General features: G+C 36.2%; 1 protein-coding gene across 6 annotated transcripts in view; it reads right to left on the bottom strand.

Annotated features, from left to right (window-relative positions):
* The window catches only part of LOC114871995 (tensin-1-like), a 180,885-nt gene that overhangs the window by 110,463 nt on the left and 48,693 nt on the right, over positions 1-21,729 (bottom strand). Inside the window, exon 1 of one of the 6 annotated variants that reach the window (XM_029178687.2) lies at positions 14,177-14,354. The exons of the other annotated variants lie outside the window; for them this stretch is intronic. The gene's annotated coding sequence lies outside the window, so the exon portion shown is untranslated. Of the gene's footprint in view, positions 1-14,176; positions 14,355-21,729 lie in introns of those variants that run through there. 6 annotated transcript variants of the gene reach the window in all.

Here is a 21,729-nt window from a genome sequence, read left to right as displayed (position 1 = left end):
TCACGCTATTAGAGAAGACTCTGGAGGATAAGTGGAACGGAGTGGCCCATGGGAGCACTCGTGACGACTAAATCGGGAACATCCGGCGGATTATCGAAGATATATGAACTTCAACCGCTAACTTGTTTGCTCGTACAATCAACCAAAAGTCTTAATTCAGAAGATGATCTCATCAGTGCCTCACAGAATTATACGTCCATTTCATTTTAATTACCCTTTTACTTGAAATCAGAATTGGGCTTTATTTGAAATAATCTTCTAATAGAAATTTTGGCTAAAATTTTGGTTTTATTCGAGATTTTTATCAAAAGATTTATAAATAAATTTTCATTTATTGAAAATATGTATCAAAAGATTATTTGAAATAATGCCCAATCTCGCTTGAAATAATTTAATAAGCAATAATTTTTCCTTTCTTAATAATTAATTCAATATCTGCTCAATTTTTCTGTATATGGCAAATTGTTAAATTGAACGTCTCATTATGCGCGGTTACGGTGTCGAAACAATTGAAGAGATTGGGGTGAAAACGGGTTTCGCAGGCATTTTCAGGCAAGTTAGGTCTTAGGGAATTTAGGTCGAAAAAAGTAACGAGAAATCTGTGCTACTGGAATTGATCGCCTCGCATCTGTTGCCGGAGCACTTACGACCTGACGTTTTTGGGTCAGTGGCTCGAACCTCTCAAATAAATTGTGGTGTTACGTTCGCTGCAGCTCATTCTCTTATTTTGAGGTGAGATTCTCCTGTTAGGATTAGGAATGGCTTCTAGGAAAATTAAGGAACACCACGGAGTATGAACCTTTCCCATAAAAAATTTCACGTACAACGTGGCTTTTCTCATTTCCAGTAGCCTTATAAAAAAGTTAAAAAAAAAAAGAAGATGAAAGATAATTAAACTTTCAAAATTAATACACAGAGTGAGATAGCCAATAATACATTAAATTAAATAATTTTTAAATATTTCATGAATTTTAATAACAATCCTATTCATAAGTGATCTTCCATCCATTTTATAGGTATCCAAAAATCTGTAAGCATTTTCTTTCACGACCGTACGAATATTGCAAGGTCCTTTTATTCGAAAGCATAAAAAAAGAACGGTAACGGGGGGGTGTTAATCAAGAATGAACCTTCTTTCTAGGGTTATGTCGTTGAACGATGGAAGGGTGGGTGGACCTGGACCCGGATACACGTCGGTCAATGTGAACGAAGGTGAAACGCCATCAAGGATTCTAGATGATAAAACGGGAAGGGATGATCGAGTGAGTGATCGATCCGAATAGAAAATGGAGGTTAGGGTACCTTCTTCCGTAGCCTACAGCTAGATTAGATTGCCTACCCTCGATTGTCTTCGACGTAGGACCGTATCCTTCGAGTTACAAGAAATCGTTTTTGTCACCAAGTCTCTGAAGACCCACTGTGACTATTCGAACAAATGTTCGAAAAAGAAAGAACGTTAACGTGATACGGCACAATGACAGGCTTGGATCTGAAGTTTTAATGAAATTCTGATTAAATTCAAGATGAACAGAATTCATTCAGAATTTCAAGATTTTTACTAAACAATTATTGCGAATAAAAAAATGTTAATTTTTGAATTTATAATTTCATATAAATGGGAGAAAACTGGTCGAAGAAGTTTGGAAATGGAAGCGGATTTAGATAACTCCGGGAGATCTTCATTGGTCATCAGAATAATTCAGGATAAATATTACATTTGCGGATGGAAAGACCCTCTCGCTAACTTGCTAACCTTAATTTCATTTCGCTGATAGAATTTCGTATATCTATAGCAACCTTTCCCGTCCCTGTCGAGACTGAGAGCCGGAAACGAGATACATACTCTGCGGTCGAATGAAGTAGCAACAGTTTTACGAAGTTAGACTTCTAAGCAGAGTTTCCCATGTTTTTCCACTTCCGTACACAACTCGTCGGAAGTATGAGATTGCTAATGAGATGAAGTCTGAAGTATGAGATAAAGATCACGTGAACTGAAACTCTTGAAATATCCTAAAATAATTTCGTCATGAATTTGATTCTATGCATTGCAAAAAGTGATGCATTCAACCCTCGATTATATTTTAATTTCAAATTATTACCAATGTAATATTTCAAATTTCAGAAAGATAAAAACGATTATCCTTTGATCGTGAAATAATTACCAGAGAAACGAGCACCTTCTGCACAACATAATTCCTCGGAGAGCTCAGTCGTAGCAGGTTTAGTCGGTATTTGATTTACTCCCTTACTGGAACATGCTCACGATTAATGCGTCCACTTTATGGCAGTTTAACAGCCAATCAGTATGCGAATTGCGGTTTACCATTGATTCATTAAGTCATGGGTTGCCGGAGATTTGCGTAATCGTTCGAAGGAGCAACTAGATCTGGGTTGTTGCAGCTGCATCCCACGAGAGAATCAGAATCGCTCGATTTGCTCGGTAGCAGCTACCTAGGCACCTTATGCTAATACCCTCAGATCGAGGGAGAGAGATGGAGAGACAGACAGAGAGGCACACAATGGCTTTTGATAGCGACAATGCTGAGTTGCTATACAAACAGGATGAATAGGGATCAACTGCGTGTACGGGATCAGGAAGATCAACCAGGTAGTCATTACACAAGGAAACCAGGCCCACTGTCAATTTCATTATGTGTCGCTATACTAATTAAGCTAAATAAAGAAATTTTCGATTGCAGATATTCAAATGCGGTAGGATTATTATAATTGAAAGCAGGTGTTCTATTTATTACAAAATTATATTAGAACCTTGCAAATATTTGCATGAATTTTAAGATACTTTTCTTTATTATTATTTTATATTTTACCATTTCAGATTATTGTTTTTCATTTTCAAATAAAAAGAGAGATTGCTATATTAAAATGTACACTCGCAATCAAATCAGACTTTCCTAGGGAAAATAGTGATACAAAGAAAGCAGGAAAATTTAATAATCCTATTGAAAGTGATTTAGAAACAAAATAATGCGATTCTTAGAATTATGAATAATAAATAAATATCAATTCAATCTTCGTGCCAGAGTACTACATATGGAGCTTTCTTTGTATCGTCATTTACCTCAGGGATGCCCCTGGGAGAGGGCGAAAATTCGGGTACCACTATTTTTCCCATGAAAGCCTGATTTGATCGCCAATGTACCAGCTTTATATCAAACATGTAAACAAGCAACAAATATTCAGTCCGGCAATTGTTTCTCAGTGAAAAATTCGAAACGTATTTCCGTGTCGACACGAAAAACTCGGCGACCTGTTTCGGCAAATTGGAAAATGTTTGGGGTGAAATTCAGTCGATGGAGAAGCGACGCGTTAACCAGTTCATGATGAATATTTGAACTGGCATGACAATTAACTTGTTGGACAATATAATGGTCAAAGGGGAGCGAGATGCGTTCGCGTTGCAGCGGCGCAATAACGATTCTATGGATTCGATAAATACTGCATCTACGGTGCAATACAATGCTTTGATAAAAAACTGATTCGTCGTATAAAAAACAATTCTATCCTCCTAATTCTTAATTGAAACCTTCTATCTATCACTTTTCTATTTTTCCTCGTGCATGATTATTTCACCCTCAACTTGGAATATTAAATCAACCGTATCTTTAATTACGAATCTCAGATAATTGATAATCATTCGTGGAGTTGTACGCGCCGAAACATCCAACCTTACTTCGTTCAAGATAACTCGCCCAGGTACATTTCGTTATCTGCACCGGCGTATAAACGAGACTGCGTCCTTTCCTCTGATCCATTGGACCAGGATACACTATCAGAGATTACAGAATCGTGCAGCTTTGTACGCGACACTGGAAACTCAACTGTCATAGGGGGATCCGGTGGAGACGAAGTTGATAAAAGGAAGTAGACGAAGTAGCTGTGTCAGGTTCCGGCATTAACCATAAACAAACGTCCCTAGTGTGCACAGTATACGGGAAATGAAGCGTGCGTGGAAATGAGAGAACGAGGAGGTCTCAGAGAACGATTCTGCTTTTGATAGGCTGCCTGCACATGACGTTTCGATAAACAGCCATCGTTTTGTATACTTTCCTTCTTTTGTTCGTTCTCTTCCGTTCCGACAGTTTCGGCTCGCCAGATCATGCGAAACGTCCTGTGTAACTTGTCACGGATTATCCACGCCATTTTTTCTTTTTTCCCCCCCGAATATCAACCCCCCTGAACGAAGCCGGAAATGTCGGTGACACGTTGACTCTTCCGCTATGACATGATTCCGTTAAAAATATACCACTGTGTGCAATGTCGACCATTGTAAGTGAATAGTTGAAGTATTGCGTTAAAAAATTAATTTTTAATATCTACGATTCGTTTCATCGCGCGTCTGACTAGATATTGCTATTTCTACTGTGCCATTCAATATTCTGTATCGATTCCACCGACTATAACGTCGAATGTCTCTCGGCTTTCATCGATCTCCTTCAATTCGAGTCTTGGATATCGTATCAGTTGCATGCGGGATGGTACTTTAGGGATCTGACTCTATCTCTCCCTTTTCCGATCTGACACGAACCTCGGATATCTGTGATTTGGGGTTCACATGTGTCCGGCAATTTGTTATTCCTATCATAATTGGATTACATCTTCGGTAAATTGGATTAATCTACTGGAAGTATCTCCAGCAGAAAATAAACTAAGAAATGAATCTTATAGAATGGAAAATTTTTGTCATCATTAACATAATTGCTACAGTTGAAAATGGCTAATTGTAATTATTTAGATGATGATTAATTTATTCTCAGATGTAAACTTATTATTTGGTATCTTGCGAAATTAATATAATATTAATGTTCTTTAGGATTTTCTTTAATTTGTTTCAATTTTATTGAATTATATTCAATTTCTGCGATGACTGTGATAATAATTTAAATGTTAAATGCTGAAATAATAATTGTATACTCTGCCGGTGAAGTATGGTAATTAATTAATTAATGATGAATGGATTATTTTATACGTTGATAAATTCACAATCTTATACAAATATTTCTGTCACATTTATATTATTTATTATCCCGTTCGCCCATGCGTTATTGATATTTGTGTATTTATTTATCGTAAATGAGGGAATATTTTTACGTTATTATGTTCAGACGGACTGTTTCCAGAACAGAAAATATCGACTTCGTCTACATCTTTTTTTTTTTCGTTATCTTATTTGTATATTGATCGCAAGCTCGTATTTTTAACAGTAGACTAAGCAGAAACATATACATACACAGTTTACTACCTTGCAGCAATATTTCGTACATGTTGATTTTCCGTATCGTTTTCGTGCGTCCTGTAACTCTTTTTGTTTGTCATACCTCGTAACGTTTCAATATTAAAACTCGATTCGGCAATTTTTCGAACATCCCGTTTCATTCTATTATTTATTCATCAATTTCGGTGTTTAATAAAATTGATTTTATAAAAATGAAAATATGTTCAATAAAAATTTGATCAAAAAATTGTTTTTTAATATCTTTTCTTTTTTCTTGTATTCTGAACAAAAATGAAAAATAAACTGCCATGTAATCAAAATGTATAAATTCAAAGTTATTGAACGTTTTTATACACAGCTAATTGCTGTAAAAAAAGACTACTAATTTTTGTAATTTAAAATAAGAAATTTGTTATTCCTCATTTCTAAGTACGATTTTCTCATTGAAAAGATCAGCTAGAATGGTATTTCTGTGTCTTGCCGTTTACCCTTTTGAAAAAGCGACCTTGCATACTCCCTCTTCTTTTTTTAGTTCTTCTAGCAATCTATTTGTTTCACAGCCCGATGGTTACGAAACCAATCAGTGTAACCCGCTCGAATGGAAAGCTCGGTAGCTGCACAAAGAGCCGGTGCACGAAAAACGAGCAAAATATTGCGTGAATTCCGAAAACACGGGCCAAACTGCACCTACTTTCGGATGATTTTCCGTAAAAACGTCTGTTGTATAGAAATCTAGCAAACTTGATAGAAATTATACCAAACGTTACGTTGGTCCTAAATATTTAACAGTCCTAATCTTTAGTTTAAAAATTTTTTATAAGTGATCCATTTTCAATCACTAATTCTGCGAAACGCGGAATACCGGTTGCGGAAGGCCAAGGTAGCCGTTACCAGACTCGGAACTGATAATTAATAATCGGGAGACTTATCGGACTGCAGTCTCGTACACCCACACTTCGCAATCGCTTTTACAAACTCGAAAGGAACAAAAATCGCTTTACAAAATCTCGCTCTGTAAATCTCAATACTCTCGACACGTTAGGCGCTAATTGACGGCTCGTCGTCGCAGCAGCGGAGGAAATTTGGGGAGGGGATGGAGTATGGGAATTTGAGCCCTATTTCGGGGCCTATAATCGATTGGCCGGTAATCGGGATCGGTGGGACTGGCGGAGGCTCGGTGGTGGTGGCTGTGGGCTGGCGGTCCTCGGGCTCGACGACAGGTGGCTCCAGGGATCCTCTTTTGGGCCGTTTTTGGGCTGGGCTGGCTGGACGTTCATCGGTCCATCGTTGCTCCCTTCTCGGGGAGGGCAGTGCGGCTGTCGTCGGCCTCGAGACGCTTCCATAGGGTGACAGCGTTGCGGGTGGCTCTCCGTCGCCTCCACCGACCCGGTACCGGCGGGTGGGAAAAAGGGGGAATAGGGTGAGGGAAAAAGTGGATTGCGGGGGCGGGTGCGTGGGAGAGAGAAGTGGGAGAGCTTGGCGATTGTAATGGAGGGGCACACGTGGCACCATGTTACAAAATATATTGTAGACAGCTATTTTTAAGTAAACTACATTGAATTTAATCAAGATCAAGAATTACGATCACAGTGAGCAATTACTCAAAATAAAAAGGAAATATAAATTTTAAATTATAGTCCTTTTAAATTATAAATATATTATAGGCAGCTATTTTTATGTAAATTACATTAAATTTAATCAAGATCAAGGATTACGACCACAGTGAGCAATTACCTAAAATAAAAAGGAAATATAAATTTTAAATTATAGTCCTCTTAAATTATAAATATATTATAGGCAGCTATTTTTATGTAAACTACATTGAATTTAATCAAGATCAAGAATTATGATCACAGTCAGCAATTACTCAAAATAAAAAAAGAATCACGATCACTGTGATAAATCACTGTCAGTGATTTTTCGCAGCCATTCTATCGAAGGAAAATTGAATTCGAAGAAACGAATTAACGAGGAAGTTAACGAGAAAAATTCATCGTTATTAATGAAATTCTTGGAGAAGAGAAAAATCACAATTAACGTCGGTGGTTTTAATCGTACTTAATAGCTCCGTCAATTTTGCCGAATATGCAAGAGCCGGCGGAACCCTGTCAGGACATCAATTTGCGCTATGCACCGTGCTCGTCCAATCTCCTTCGAAGGTCCTGCCGACGGAATCACATTCCTGGACGGCCTGGCTCCTCCCTTTAGGAAAATTCAGAGACCACCGAAGGTTTTCGTTAAATTATTCAGAGCCACGAGCCGAGCCGTGGAAGGGCGATTTCCTTTCGGGTGATCGATCAATTAAGTCGACGACCATCCCGGAACAATCGTGCTTTATTATCTGACGAATCCTGAACCCATTTCATTGCGGCCATTCATCTTGCCGCGCTCTACAATCACGGAATGAGATTTTTTCCCCGTTTTATACTCGCCGAACATCCATGACCTACGATAATGTTATTTTCTTCGATGATCCGTCTTGTCATACCGGTCACTATAGCTTTTCATACCATTTGGAATCGCGAAAACTGTAGCTTTCGAAGCTGTCTCCTTGTTGATCGTACGGATAAATCGTGAAACGTTTTTGTCACAAAGATATATCGCCGGCTTGATCGAACAAGCGGAAAAATCGGCTGTTGTCACAATTTCAAAAGCTAGGTCACTGTGATGCGTACGCGTGACAAAAACGGATCGAAGAATTTAGAAACATAGCAATAAAAAAAAATGAAAGAACTCGTGTAAATAAACGTTTATTTACTTGTCACACCTATGTGTAACGGAGTATTTCATTGACGGCGCGCGAACAATCGAATCGGAAGGTTTCCAATAAATTACTCGCTTTATTTCTAACACATTAAGTTTTAAACAATCGGAAGCACTCGACTCGATTGCATTCGCCGTGGAGAACGGGTAGGAAGTAAAAGTGGCCTGGGTTCGAAATATCTCGACGCTGCTTAATTCCCGCAATGTTAGCTTTTAATCCATAAATTGTGCTCGCAATGGGATGGAAAAAGCATAGAAAAGCACTTCTTCACAGAAGTGGTTCGGTAAATAATTCGCGTTACACGATGGCTCGACCGTACGGGCATCAAAGATCGACGGAAAAATAAAATGAAAAAGGAAAAAAAGAAAAAATATCCCGTAACTTTCACGGTCGTCCGAGAGAGGAAGCTTTGAATTTCAGGAAAATCGAACGGTTTTTCGTATCAATCGCTCTTTCACCGTTCAAACTGGCTGCGCAGAGACGGTGCGTCAAGAATGACGTTGCCAGGAAAAAAGTACACTAATTACGGCTCACGATCCTTGAGTGGCGTTTCCGATCTCTATGAAAACGCGCGAGTTTTACTGAAAAGAATATCGTCGTCGGATCGATTTCGTTTACCGTGGAAAAAATAATGCGACTTTTTCATCGACTCGTATATGGAGGCTTTACGAGATCGCCGCGTAATATCAAACGATATTTCCGTCACGTAAATTCGTAACGATCGGTAGATCGAGGTCGCCGAAGGAATCGATTGGAAAACGATAGCCTGAGGGTGAAACGTGGAAACCTAATGGCACGATTTCCACGAATACGTCTGGAACGATTTTCGTACGTTTTAAACGGTGCTTTTGACACTTTGTTTGACCGTTGGAATAGTGGGAGGGAAATCCGACGGATTCGGATGCCAAACAAACTCGGCAAGTTATTTTTAGCAGTGTCGCACTTAAAAGATTAAGCGAATGTGGAATGTTGTGTTGGAAACTTTGTTTCTGTAATTTAGCGAATTTGTAAGGGTGTACGGGTACTCGAAACTTCGAGTTGAATTCGGGTCGTAAATTTCCGAAACACAGTTACAATAAATTATACCTACGCGTTGATATATGAAAACGTACTCAAACTTAAAAATTTAAGGTAAGTGAGTGCAATTTCGGCTCTCGAATTGAATTTCGAGTCTCGAGTCGAATCTAGATCCTGAAATTACGGGTACCCAAATAAAATGTGCTTGATTAACTATCAGGGTCCCGCCCTACTTGATCTGAGGGTCAGGTACCTGCACACCCCTGCTAATTTAACCCTTTCGCTACTAACGGTGATTCTAGTCACCCACCGTCTGACGCTCGCTGTGCACTGACGGTGACTTTAGTCACCTGTTCCACTAGACAGTGAATTTCGCATTCATTTTTAACTTTGGTAGAGCAGAATGTTATTACATTGTTATTTCTATAATTGCCGATTTCTTGTATTTAATTTCTATTTTATTTTATATTACCAGATAATTATTTTGTTATTTTTATTTTTTAAGTGTGTCTGCGTTAGGATTGCCTCGTACCGGGACAGCGCATTTGCGAGCAAGTCCGGTGTAGCGAAAGGGTTAAAACAGCGGATTGTGAACTAAATTTCTTGTTCTGATTATTTTATGTTTCTAACGATAAGATTGTCGTTAGATCGCATCGAAGTAGAATATTTTCACTGTCCTTCTTCAAAGAATTTGCATAAACCTCTGAAACGAATTTAGCAATACGATTAACAAACTCAACAAGTAGCGATGTAATTTGTCCCTTCTCCGGAAGTCTTAATTGAGAATCTCAATTAAGACACTAACTGCGTAACCCTGTTTTTGAAATTCAGTTAGCGCCTTTGGAAACTGCCCGAGGTACATAGAAATATATGCTAATGATAGACCCAGATTTCCGAATTAACGAAGCAGTCGCGAGCTGAAAACGAGAATTTATGACGAGCCACCGACCGAAAGTTTCTGCGCGAACGAAAACTTTCTTTGAGAACTGGCCTGTAAGTGAAACTTGAAACCGGCATAATTGACGTGAAATTTCTGGCAAACGGGAATACGGTTTTGCAAGGAAATCGAGAGAAACCGAGGATGCGATATTCTTTTCTACCGTATCATCTTCGGGAAAATTGATAATCGATCACGTGAATATTAACGTCTCCTGGCTGCATCAGATTTCAAAGGATCCTTTTGACACAATTTTTATGCTCGATCGAATTTATGTATCTGGCAGGTTTTAATATTACCATGCTTCAATGGATATGAAACGCGTGACTTGGAAAAATCTATCAGAAGAAATTTCATCTATCGGAAATACAAATAAACAATGCTTTGCCTGAAACTCGGTTACAAATTTTTAATTCAAACTTTCTTATATCTTCCATATGTGTGCATATGGTAATTTGCAACTAAAATACAGAAATTTATGTACCACTTTTCAAATATTTATAACATCGCTTTCATTGATTCTTTTATATGAAATTTTAGCGGTCCTTTCAGGATCGTTCGATACTCGTACATTTAACTTGCTCAATTCGATGTGTCATTTCGATATACATCCATTTACAGATTAACAGCAATCGGCTTACATAGAGATTTGCAAATCCATCGTTTAAAGGATTTAAAGGAAGTTCACACTATACTGTTTTAAAAGCTTGAATACATCATACTTCATTTCCGATACCTTCATAAAAGTATCTATATATTGCTCTAAAATTTCTTTTTATATTATAAATATGTTATTGAAAATTATAATGAAAGTAATTGGTATAAATCACTTTTGTAATTTTAACGCTGTTCAAATAAATTCATTTTATATTAAATTATTAAAAAATCTTAATATCGTAAGGTAAATAAAATAATTTTATTTGCAATGAACTATATTGGATTAAAGGGAGGTCTAAGGAGTGCTGCACCCTCAGGTCAAAAATTACTGAATAAAATCCGTTTTTACCCTTCCCCTTTTTCTTTGCGATTAAATATTATTTACTTCCATTTAGAATAAATTAAAATTTTTAAAACACGTTTATTAATTAAGAGGGTCGTCGAAGGTTTCATAGCCTCGGGTCTCAAAAACCATTATTCGGTTCTGGTAACGAGATACTTTTCATTTTAATTGCTATTCAAAAATTATCACCCCATACCCGCCATTTGGAAATCATAAACATTTTGAATCCGACGAATATAATCAGAGGCGGTACAAAGTGAACGATTCACGGCGAGCGAATATAGTCGGCCGTAGTAACAAAAGAGTTAATAATCGCACCGACAATTATCTTACCGTTTGAAATTAACGTGGAATGGTGCGCGCATCGATGGCCTCGCGGGGGCTGGTATTCGTATCAATTGGCTTCGCACACAGTGATCGGTGCTCGTTTGATCCCGACACCCAATTTACTAAAAGCAATGAATTTTTACCATACGCGGTATTACCGTGGTTATTTACAAAATACGGGTACGCGAATGCTTTTCACTGCGGAATGAATCGTCCATTCCGGCTGGTCGTCCGGCGAAAGTAATGAATTTTTATTGGGCCTCTCACGCCGCCCATTTACGTGGGTCGCATTGATGCGAGAGCCTTTTTTTTCATCGCGAAATGATTAGCAGGGATTCGTCGTTTACCTAGGCCGATGCATTTTTACGAGACTCGTCGTCATCGATTTGCGAAGGACAGATAACATCGTTGCGGTTAAACGAACGAGCAAACGATCGACCATCCCCTATCTCGAACCCTGTTCGACACTTTTATTTTTTAATCGGGATATTCAAACTAATTAATTCTCGTCCAGGGAGCCTCTCATTAATACGATCGAGAAATTGAAGGAGAAAGAACTGTCGGCGCGGCGGCGTTTCAAGTAGACAAGTCGGTAATTTATGGACCGCGTAAATGTTCGTCGAGTGTGAAACACTTTTTACATACCGTTCGAGTTTTTTCAAAACTTCGTTGATCGATGTCGATTGATTGGCTTCGTTCTCCTCCGTCACGCGCAACCAAGTATCATCTATTTTTATTTATCTCTTCTTTTTTAATTAAAACTTTTGCACGCGCGCTACGCAAATTGCAATCTGTACATCACTTCATAGGAAAAACTTGTATCTGACGAGGATAAAATTATTACTTCGATGTCAAATTCGATTTTTACATTTCACTTCATTAGTATTTAACAAAATTCGAGATAGAATTTTGTAAAATGAAAACATAATTAAGGAGGACGTTAATTATATGAAATATCTTCTAATTTTCACGATTATTAATTAACACGTTGATTACTTTGACGATGACCAGTAAGCGATATCGTAAAATTAATATAATTAGTAATAAAGTTCAGACAGGGTCTCGGGTATTGCTAATATATTAATAACGCAAAGTAGTGGTTCCAATAATTAAATTTAGAAGTTAAGTAGGCGTTTTCAAAACGGGTTAAGTAAGAGAATTTGTTGTCACAAGCCTCACATAAAAATGTAAATAGCAATTTATAAAAGCATGCAATAAATTTTCCGAATTTTTACGATTGTTAATTAACTGGTTGATTGCCCTGATAATCATTAATGACCAGCGACGTGAATCTAATTTAAATTCTTCCAAAACACTCTAATATTTTTCATTAGTACTTTACTTAATAACCGGCAGTATTACGACGAGTAATTAACTTGAAAAATTAAACGTCATACTCTTAATAATTCTAATTGAAATATGCCGTACTAGATGGATGTCCGTCATCGCTAGAGTATTCAGTGAGTTGAGTAATAGAATTTGTTATCACGCACATCATGTGCTATAATACACCTGTATGAAGGTGTACAGTTGCGATCAAATCAGGATTCCAAGGAAAAGTGGAAACACATTTCTTTTTACCATATTGTAAAGGACATCGAGACGAATTTCAAACACATATTACATGATATTTTTACTAACATACTACTTGATTAATAGTAGTGAGTTTAAATACTGTGATTAAGACACAGTACCTAAACACTATTTCAAACCAAAGAGATTACGGAATGTAAACATGCGACTAGAACTTCATTTAATTCCATGTTTGAAATACACTCAGCCTTCCATGGCGCAAAATTCTTTCTTACGTTCGAGTCGCATGTTTACATTCAGTAATCTCTTTGGAATTCAATAATGTTTACACTGTCTTCAAGCTAAATATTTCACGTTTCCACTACTGTAAATTACTTCTAATATTAATATCGTGAAAATTAAAATTTTGAGAATTCCTGCTACCTTATATCACCATTTTCTCTAGGAAAGTCTAATTTGATCGCAACTGTATATACTAATTACTCATGTACTATATATTTGTAGCATCGTTCTAAGCTTAATCTTAATTTTCCTAATTATATTATATATCAGTTACAAGTATTCTAAATTGTTTTAAAAATCCAATTCGAGTGCCTTGGATATAGTAATACTTTTAAATTTCAGCATAAGTGTTAATCGCCAATCTAAGACAACCTGTTTTCCCATAAACTTCGTTACAACTTTTGTTTCCGCGAAGTTGACTAAAAGTTCGTCTAACCATATTGCACAGATGCATACTTGTCGGAAATGTATGAATAAATTCAATTTCCAACACGACAGATAATGAAAATGTAAACACATAATGGTGAAAGTTCGTCTTATCTCTAAAATTGCTACTAACTGCTTCTTAAACGTTTCAAATTAAACAAAGTCGTTCGAATTCTGTCGTTGCTTTTTTATAATTAAAGAAAAAATTCTGAGTAAATATAAAAAAGAAATCTCAGAATATATGTGTTAATACTAATGATCCCAAATTGAATAACAGAAAATAGAAACATAAACGTAAATTATTCATTGACATTATATTTATAATTTTTAAAACAATTAACAAAATAAAAAAATAAGATCTTTACGACTGTATAAATAAACCTAATTTTTATTATATCAGATTCCTAACAATTAGTCTAATAATTAATATCACCTTCACTTGTTGTAATAATATTTTTTCTAAAAATTCATTTACAAAAAGAAATAACAAAATACTTCGAATTACCAGTACAGATTAAAATCCCTAATGAAAGGCTATAAAATAATCTACATAATCAAAGGCTACTGTGCATCATCAATTTCACTCGAAATACATCGTTATCACCAAACAGACACGTTCAGTATTCATAAGAAAAACTTCTATCAAATGAATCTTACCTCGTTTACAATTACTCCAAAGTAGCACTCCGTGTCACAATTGCAGCACGCATAAACCCGGTCAGTATGCACTAGAAACTCGCGGAAAAATGAGAGTTCGATGATCCGGATTGGAACGCACCCCAATTACAAACCGTGATACGCGAATGACTCGCCGAACGCGACTGACAGTATCGTGTTGCTCCACGTGGGCTCCAACCACCCCGTGAAACTCACACAATCACGTGACCGAGAGTAGACGAGCGTAACACGAACGCAGGAAACCGACGGGAGGGGGCTGCGATCATGCGCACTCGCCGAGCCCCAACGGATTCGAACTTCCACTCTTTTTCCCTTTTTCTTGTTAAACACGTAATTAGCAGCATTTCGCGGCTTCGCTGGCCGATAATCGGTTATGGAATGCAATCGTTATCGGTTGATGCTCCTTTCTAGACCGGTTCCATTTTCTCCGGACCCGTTCTATCCATGGTACCGTTGCCCATGACAATTGGGGGATGAAAGATACACCTTTATAGTGAACATTGTCAGTAATACCGAGTATTTTTCAAATAAAAATTTTTCTCTATTTACATTTACATTTTGCGTCATAAAAAATTTTACAGCGATATTTGGAGCTTTTACTAAAATGCAATAATTCTGTATTTTTTTTATAAAGGTAACAGAATTTTTTTCGAAGAATTTTATGATTTACTTCAACACATACTGTCAGTACAACAGAACTGGCTCCAATAATTTAGTCAAAGGTACGAAATTGTGACAGTTCCCACACGAAATATCGAGCATTGAAAAAAGTGAAGATTTATTTGGATGTAAATATGTATAACTATAAATCAGGTTAAAAAGAATCGTCCGTGCGTGTATTATTTATCTTCGATATTTATATATGATATACATATCGTAGTGTTTTAAATATTTTTTTGTCCATAAATTTAGAATTGTTGTTACCTCAGCGATCCGATATTTAAGGGTTAATATATTCGTATGTTCTACTAAAAATTTAGCAAGTGTCGAGTTTATCACTGTACTGCTAATTAAGTTATTTGTTATCATTATTCCTGTTTCGTGTAGGAATTTTCAGCTTGCGATCAAGCTCGATAACGATCGAGAAAAGGGAAACAGTGAAGGAACGACGTCAGAACGGAGTCGGTTGGTTTAATCAGGAAATTAATCTCCGTTTCGAAGCGAGCCTGTTTCTAACGCTTTGGTGTTTCGTTAGCCGCAAATTACGCAACTTCGACATTCGACGGTGGCCTCTTGAAACATCGATCACGAAACGCTCGTGATTTATGTGCCTCGATGATCCTGATAATAAAATTCTAATTACGCTCCGTGCGTTGTCTCGATGTAATTCGATTAATTAGAACGGCAACTGTGTGTCACTGTCAGCTAAGGCATTTCGGTGAACGTTCACCATTTTCTTGCGCACCGTGTGAAAGTATTTTTTCTTCCCCTTTACATTACTCGTCGTTCATATAAAAATATTAGTTTCGATAAATTTTATTTTCATTTAAGTTATTTTAAGGGTGGATTTGAAAAATCTATTTTTTATAAATTTTAATTTAATTTTGTAGTTTGCAAAGGGGGATTATTTTTATGATTGATATTTTGAAAGAAAGTTAAATTATAGAATACAGTTACTCTTGATAACTCTTCACAGAGATCTATTACCCTCCACAGGTAATTTCATTAATACTATTCTAATTGTTTTGGAAATATCAAGTTATGCTTGTATTCATCTTTTGCCCCTGAGCTGTTTCACTAGACATCTGCTAATGGCATTCGTTAAGTTCTCGTTTCCTAGAAATCTCTTCTCCTACAGCCCCGAGTATGAAAAGTTATCAAGAGTCCACTGTATTTGAAAACCTTCATTTAACTTTAAAAATGATTCATGACAATATTCTTTTCACAAAAGTAATAATTGCGAGCGAATGTACCGATGCAATGTTAAAAAAATCACCAACTTTTAAATTAGTATCCCCTCAGAGATAATAACATTTCACGTTTCCATTCTTCCTCTTCGAGCTTTGCGGTGGGTACGTTAATGCAGTTTTACTCGTTACCGTGGAACTTTATCTTCATTTATATCAGGTTGTTGCATACTGAATGGCAGGTTTCGAAATGTACAGTCTGATAAAAATAGCACTTACTCCATAACAATGTCTAGCTTAACACGTTGATTGTCAGAATGAAAATGGACATTTGTTATGAGATGTATCGAAGCTTTGATTATTAGAGATAGAAATAGTTCAGTTTCAAATTGCTACCTTATATCATTAACACATTATCTTCCTGCCAAGAATAAAATAAATACCGACTACTACTTTATAATTAACAATAAATAATTTCCTCTTAATTGAAGTACATCTAACTTTCATTAACTAACTTTCAGTGAGTTATATGTGAATTTGTAATAATCAAAAGATTATTAATTGGTTTTTCTTCAATAGGTAATATTGTTAAAAATGCAAATAATAGGCTTCTGGTAGATAAAGTGATAATATAATAGCAATACTATTCAAAATAATATTTTTCTATCATTTTTTTTTAATTATTCGGGCACGTGTAATTTGCGATGCCGGTCACCAGTGACCCCGCAGCTTTCAATGTGTGAAGAATAGATAAACCTGACTGCACAAATGGATTTTAATATAAGTCGATTAATTCCTCGATAAAACCTGAAATTCGATTTAAAATGAACTATGATCCCTTTTCCCCGGGGCTGTTCAATGATAATTCTCATCGACATCAAATGACGTGCTGTACAATCGAGTTGAAGGTACCGCTGTCTCGTTACCCTTATGAAAGCTACGCACAATCCCGTAGCATAAATAATTTCGTATAACGGCGGTCGCGATGTCAACCGGGAGAGGAAATTTCGAGGGTCGCTTCACCGTTCATATTTGCCTCGTTCGGGTTCCTTCCGAGGAAACAAAGGCGCGTCTAATTAACACGCTTGAGACAGAAACGAGGTCTTTCTCGTTTCGCGTGGCTGTTCTGAATGCAGAGGCTGAGTCAGCCGTTGCAAAAGGGCGCGGATAGTCGAAGAGATGGGAAGCCAGTTCGTGAAAGAAACGGACCGATAGTCCCTGTGTAACGACTCAAACAAGCCTTGGTAATTAGCAGCTTCCCGTGGAGGACCCTAAAATACTGCCACATTCCGCGCCTCCGCCTTAACTTGTTTCTTCCACCGAGGCTAGGACCGAAGACTAGACCATCCATTCATGCGGATGCACACCTTTGTCGGGGTAATTGCAGCGAATCGGTCTTCAGAATAGCCGATGCTGTTATTCTAACTTACTGAGAAGCACGTATACTGCCTTCAAGATTTCTCTTTGAAACTATACTCGAACCTCTACGAATAAGATCTTAAGGGGGTTCTTCAGTATGAAATTTAAAAAAAAATGAAATATACTTTTTAATTTTTTGGCAATCTATTATCTCAAAAATATGAGTGGATTTCAAATCTACTTCTTCAGAGACACTCTCTATAATGGGTTCAATCATGGTCTACATTTTTACATGAAAAACATCCCCCAATGGTAGAATTAATATCTGAATAATTAGTTAATTTAAAATACAGCAATATCCCTTTAGTAGACGCACTTTGGGATGAAATCGCGTCTACTAACGGGGGAGGTAGGAATTCTGGGAAAATAAGGAATAATAAATTTGAGTGATATAGAATTAACTTGTTCTATGATTCGTCGTCAGTGAACTGTAAAAAATAGAAGCACCCTAGCTCGAAATAATTCTAAGAAACAATGTGGATGATCCTGCGTCTACTAGCAGGGTATTACTGTAAATATTTCTAGCTTCTATTCTACTTCTTTTTTTGCATAAAATACCTTGCTTATTTTGTTCCGTTGCGAAGCATTAAAAATTTTGCAAGAACCTAATTCCGGGGAGTTATATTTAAACGACGAGTTGTAGGACGATTAAAGCCTTTCTTTTTCCCCGGGTTTTATACTTAACGCCCGTGTTTTAAACACACTTTATCTCCTCTCTTTCTTTTTCGTATTTCTCCCTTTGCTTCATAAATCATCTCTTGCATTTATTTTGAAGAAGAAGAGAACATACTGAGGAAAAATGAAAAGAGAAACGAAAAAGCTCATTTGCTAATGGTCGTCGCGAAGGTGCCGGGTGAAATTAGCTCATGGTTATTGTATTATCGCTAGTCAAAAGTAACGAGAACCTGACACCTTGATTTGTGGTTAGATACACGCAATTGTGGCAAAGTAATATTTTTAACACCTGCGCTTCGAAGTCGGTTCACGTCGTTTACTTGTTCTACTGCGAACCAACAGCAATATGTACTTTTCCACCCTCCGATTTGCTCTCTTCGTTACTTTTGTATCTTCCGTTTCATTTATTTTTTAAATTAAACCACTGAAATGCAAAACATCTGCATTCGTTTAACTTAACTAACTTATAAATATTAAATATTATACGGGTACGTATATTTCAAATATTAATGTTTGTCACAATGAATATGCATCCACTTATTTAACCAGCAGCTTAATTACATGCAACGGTGACAAAATGTTATTAATGTTTAATAGAAATTTTTTTCCATTTTAGTGCACTTTTAATATATGTGCAAATATGCATAAATAATGCAAACAGTATTGTACATGTACAGAGACTACCATATTGAAGGTATCCACCCAGAAAGGGATAATTTCTTTTAAATCAAAAAAATATGGAATAAAATTATTTTCCCATTAATTCTGAAAATTTGTATACTTCAAATAATTTCTTAATAAAAATATCTAGCTAGGTGCAGCTAATATTCTACAATTTATTAGTACTCGTGGTCAGCAAATTCTACAATTTAAGCTTTTAGTCACATTCAAAAAGCGATGGTTGAAACGTGACCTCTCTTCATGAGCCCATTAAATTTCTCTTCGAAAGCAAGTTGAGTGTTTACATTTCAATTATCTAACGCCTCGTTCGTGCCGTCATTAGTATTTGCATGATTTAGTAGCTGAAGAAGCATGCCCTCCTTCATCTAGAGCTAGTCCTCTGCTTTAGCAATTATTGAAGTATGATATAATAGTGCCTGTAGGTGTATTGAATTCAGTCAGACAGGCACATAATATTTCAAAGCGATCAATTAATTGAGAATTGCATTTCCATTACGTAAATAGGAAGTACAAATACGGTGACGTTAAATTTATACCAACGATTAAGAAAAAAGAGCAAACATTATCCTGTTTATTTACGACAGTCGTCTACTTTAAAACATATATTAGCATTTTAAAGTAGAAATTTAAATCTACGATCTAAATGAAATGATGCGGAGAAAAAGTAAAGCACTTTTGCTTATTACTTGCGACAGTTTGCAAATGTTGTTCAACGACCACTATAAACAAGTCGTTTATTTTATTGCTTAATTTACATTTCAACACTGAGCACATTTTATGGGAGAAATAGTAAATTTATATCTTTGAAACAACAATTTATAGCAATCTATAATTTTTGATTAAAGGGTAAGTAAACCCATTAAGAAAATATTAAAATAATAAATAAATTTATAAATGATTTTCTTGGAAATTGTTTGATAAGAGATACTTTGTACGTATGATACAAATAAGAAATGAAGAAGTTTATATAACGAGAGAATATTGAAAAGGGAACGTTTGCAAATTGCCGAAATCATATTAAGAAAAGAAGGCTCGTTTCATCCGATTTTCTTCTTTAAAATCGTTCAACGGAATTTGAATTCATTAGTATGTTCACAATCGATTAATCAGCCAGGCAATTGAAGGATTTACGGTAGAGGCAGGTAAATGAAGGTGAACAAGGGATTGTAAGGAAAGGACGATAGAAATGAAAAGAACCTCTCTTTAGGGAGAAGAAAAACTCGGAAAACGAATCCCCGGTGTAATATTCCGGGGAATTTCGCAAATCGATGGAAGAAACGGAAACGAGCGAAACGGAGAAACAAAGAAGGAGGGAAGAAGTGAGACCATAAGCGGAGAGGGGAAGAGGAAAAGTGGAACATTTCTGTGCTCGTTAAAACGCGCAGCTTCAGCATCCAGTGCAAACCGGAAGAAAGAAAGCCTCTCTCATTGCGAAACGTGACCCGTTTCCTCTTCCTTCGATTTTTCATAGAATAACTATTGCTTCGTTTCTTTTCAAAAATCTTCGCCTCCTTTTTCTCTTTCCTATCTATCTTCTTTCCCGAGATTGTACACCGTACAGCCTCGCAACAGCTGAGTGGTAAACGAGCCAGCAAAATCGACTTTAAATCCACGTCGATTTATTTTATTCGTTTGTAAATGTAACTTCTCCGAATGAATCTGGGTTACAGCTGACTTACGTACCGTTAAATACACTTGCCATTGGTGGAAAGTAAAATACCAAGATGTACATTTGCGATCAAATCAAACTTCCTCGTGGAAAACGGTGACGCCCCAGATTTCTATCCTTCCCCGAAGCCTTCCCAGGGGAAAATGACAATGTAGCGAAAGGGATCCCTCTATATATAGGTCTGTGGTTCCCTCACTATTTTCATATAAATTATACGCGAGAAAATTAGAATTAAAATCGTATTTTTCAGTTACATTCTAAATTTTGTAATATTTAATAATTAAGAATTATATTGTCGTTTTCCTAAGCCACATTTAATATTAATATTTGTCTTAATATTAATAAAATTTAATTTTAATCAAAGTTCCATCGATCCATCCTCCAAAGGTTAAATGAGGATAAAAGAAAATTAGAAGTTAAAGGAAAATTGAAAATTAATTTTGATTAATTACTGTTACTATAATTAATCAATCCATAAACAGTTTAATTGAATTAAATTTCTTTAAATAGTCGGTTCGTGCTAATATTGAAATGCTCGATGAAAGAGGTGGTATTTACGAATGATCGATGTATCTTCACGAAAGATTCACTCGGCCAATGTAGCTTCTTTTACGGAACATTTCGCAATTTCATCCAACGACGATTTCTATCTTGGGGTGTTATAAATACGTGTAACGCTTTAGTCATGGGCTTGTCAGCATTCAAAGTGCCGTGAATAATCATAAATATGGATCAGTGCGAATATATTACGGCGAAAGTTAAAAGAAATCTATCGTTCACGCTACATCAATCATTTTTCTGCAACGTGAAACATCAGTGATATTTCTGTTATAATAACATGATTTACAAATGAATGCGCATTCGGAACACCAGATACGAATATTAATTGCTTTCACATATTAATGGAACTTTATCGTTTCAATTATCAATGCGCAGCCGTTCGTATCGTACCATAAAATATTATTACGCAATGAACAGCAAAGTTATAGATTATAATTCAATCAAATTTAAATAATTTTATTAAAATTATCAATTTTCTTTTTTAAATGGCAAAATAACATAATTTTCACGAAAAATTATTGTACCAAAGTTATTCCACATGGTTTTCATCGTTTCATATTGTGATGATAAACAATTTTGAAGAAAAAATAATATAGGAATAATTTCAAAATTTTGCACCTTTAGTATGTCAGTTGCTGTTAACATCTGCCTCGAAGTGGACTATCCAAAACTACTGGCAA

The sequence above is a fragment of the Osmia bicornis genome, chromosome 3, assembly GCF_907164935.1.
Source record: "Osmia bicornis bicornis chromosome 3, iOsmBic2.1, whole genome shotgun sequence".
Classification (NCBI taxonomy): Eukaryota; Metazoa; Arthropoda; class Insecta; order Hymenoptera; family Megachilidae; genus Osmia; species Osmia bicornis.
This window is presented reverse-complemented; position numbering and strand designations above follow the sequence as displayed.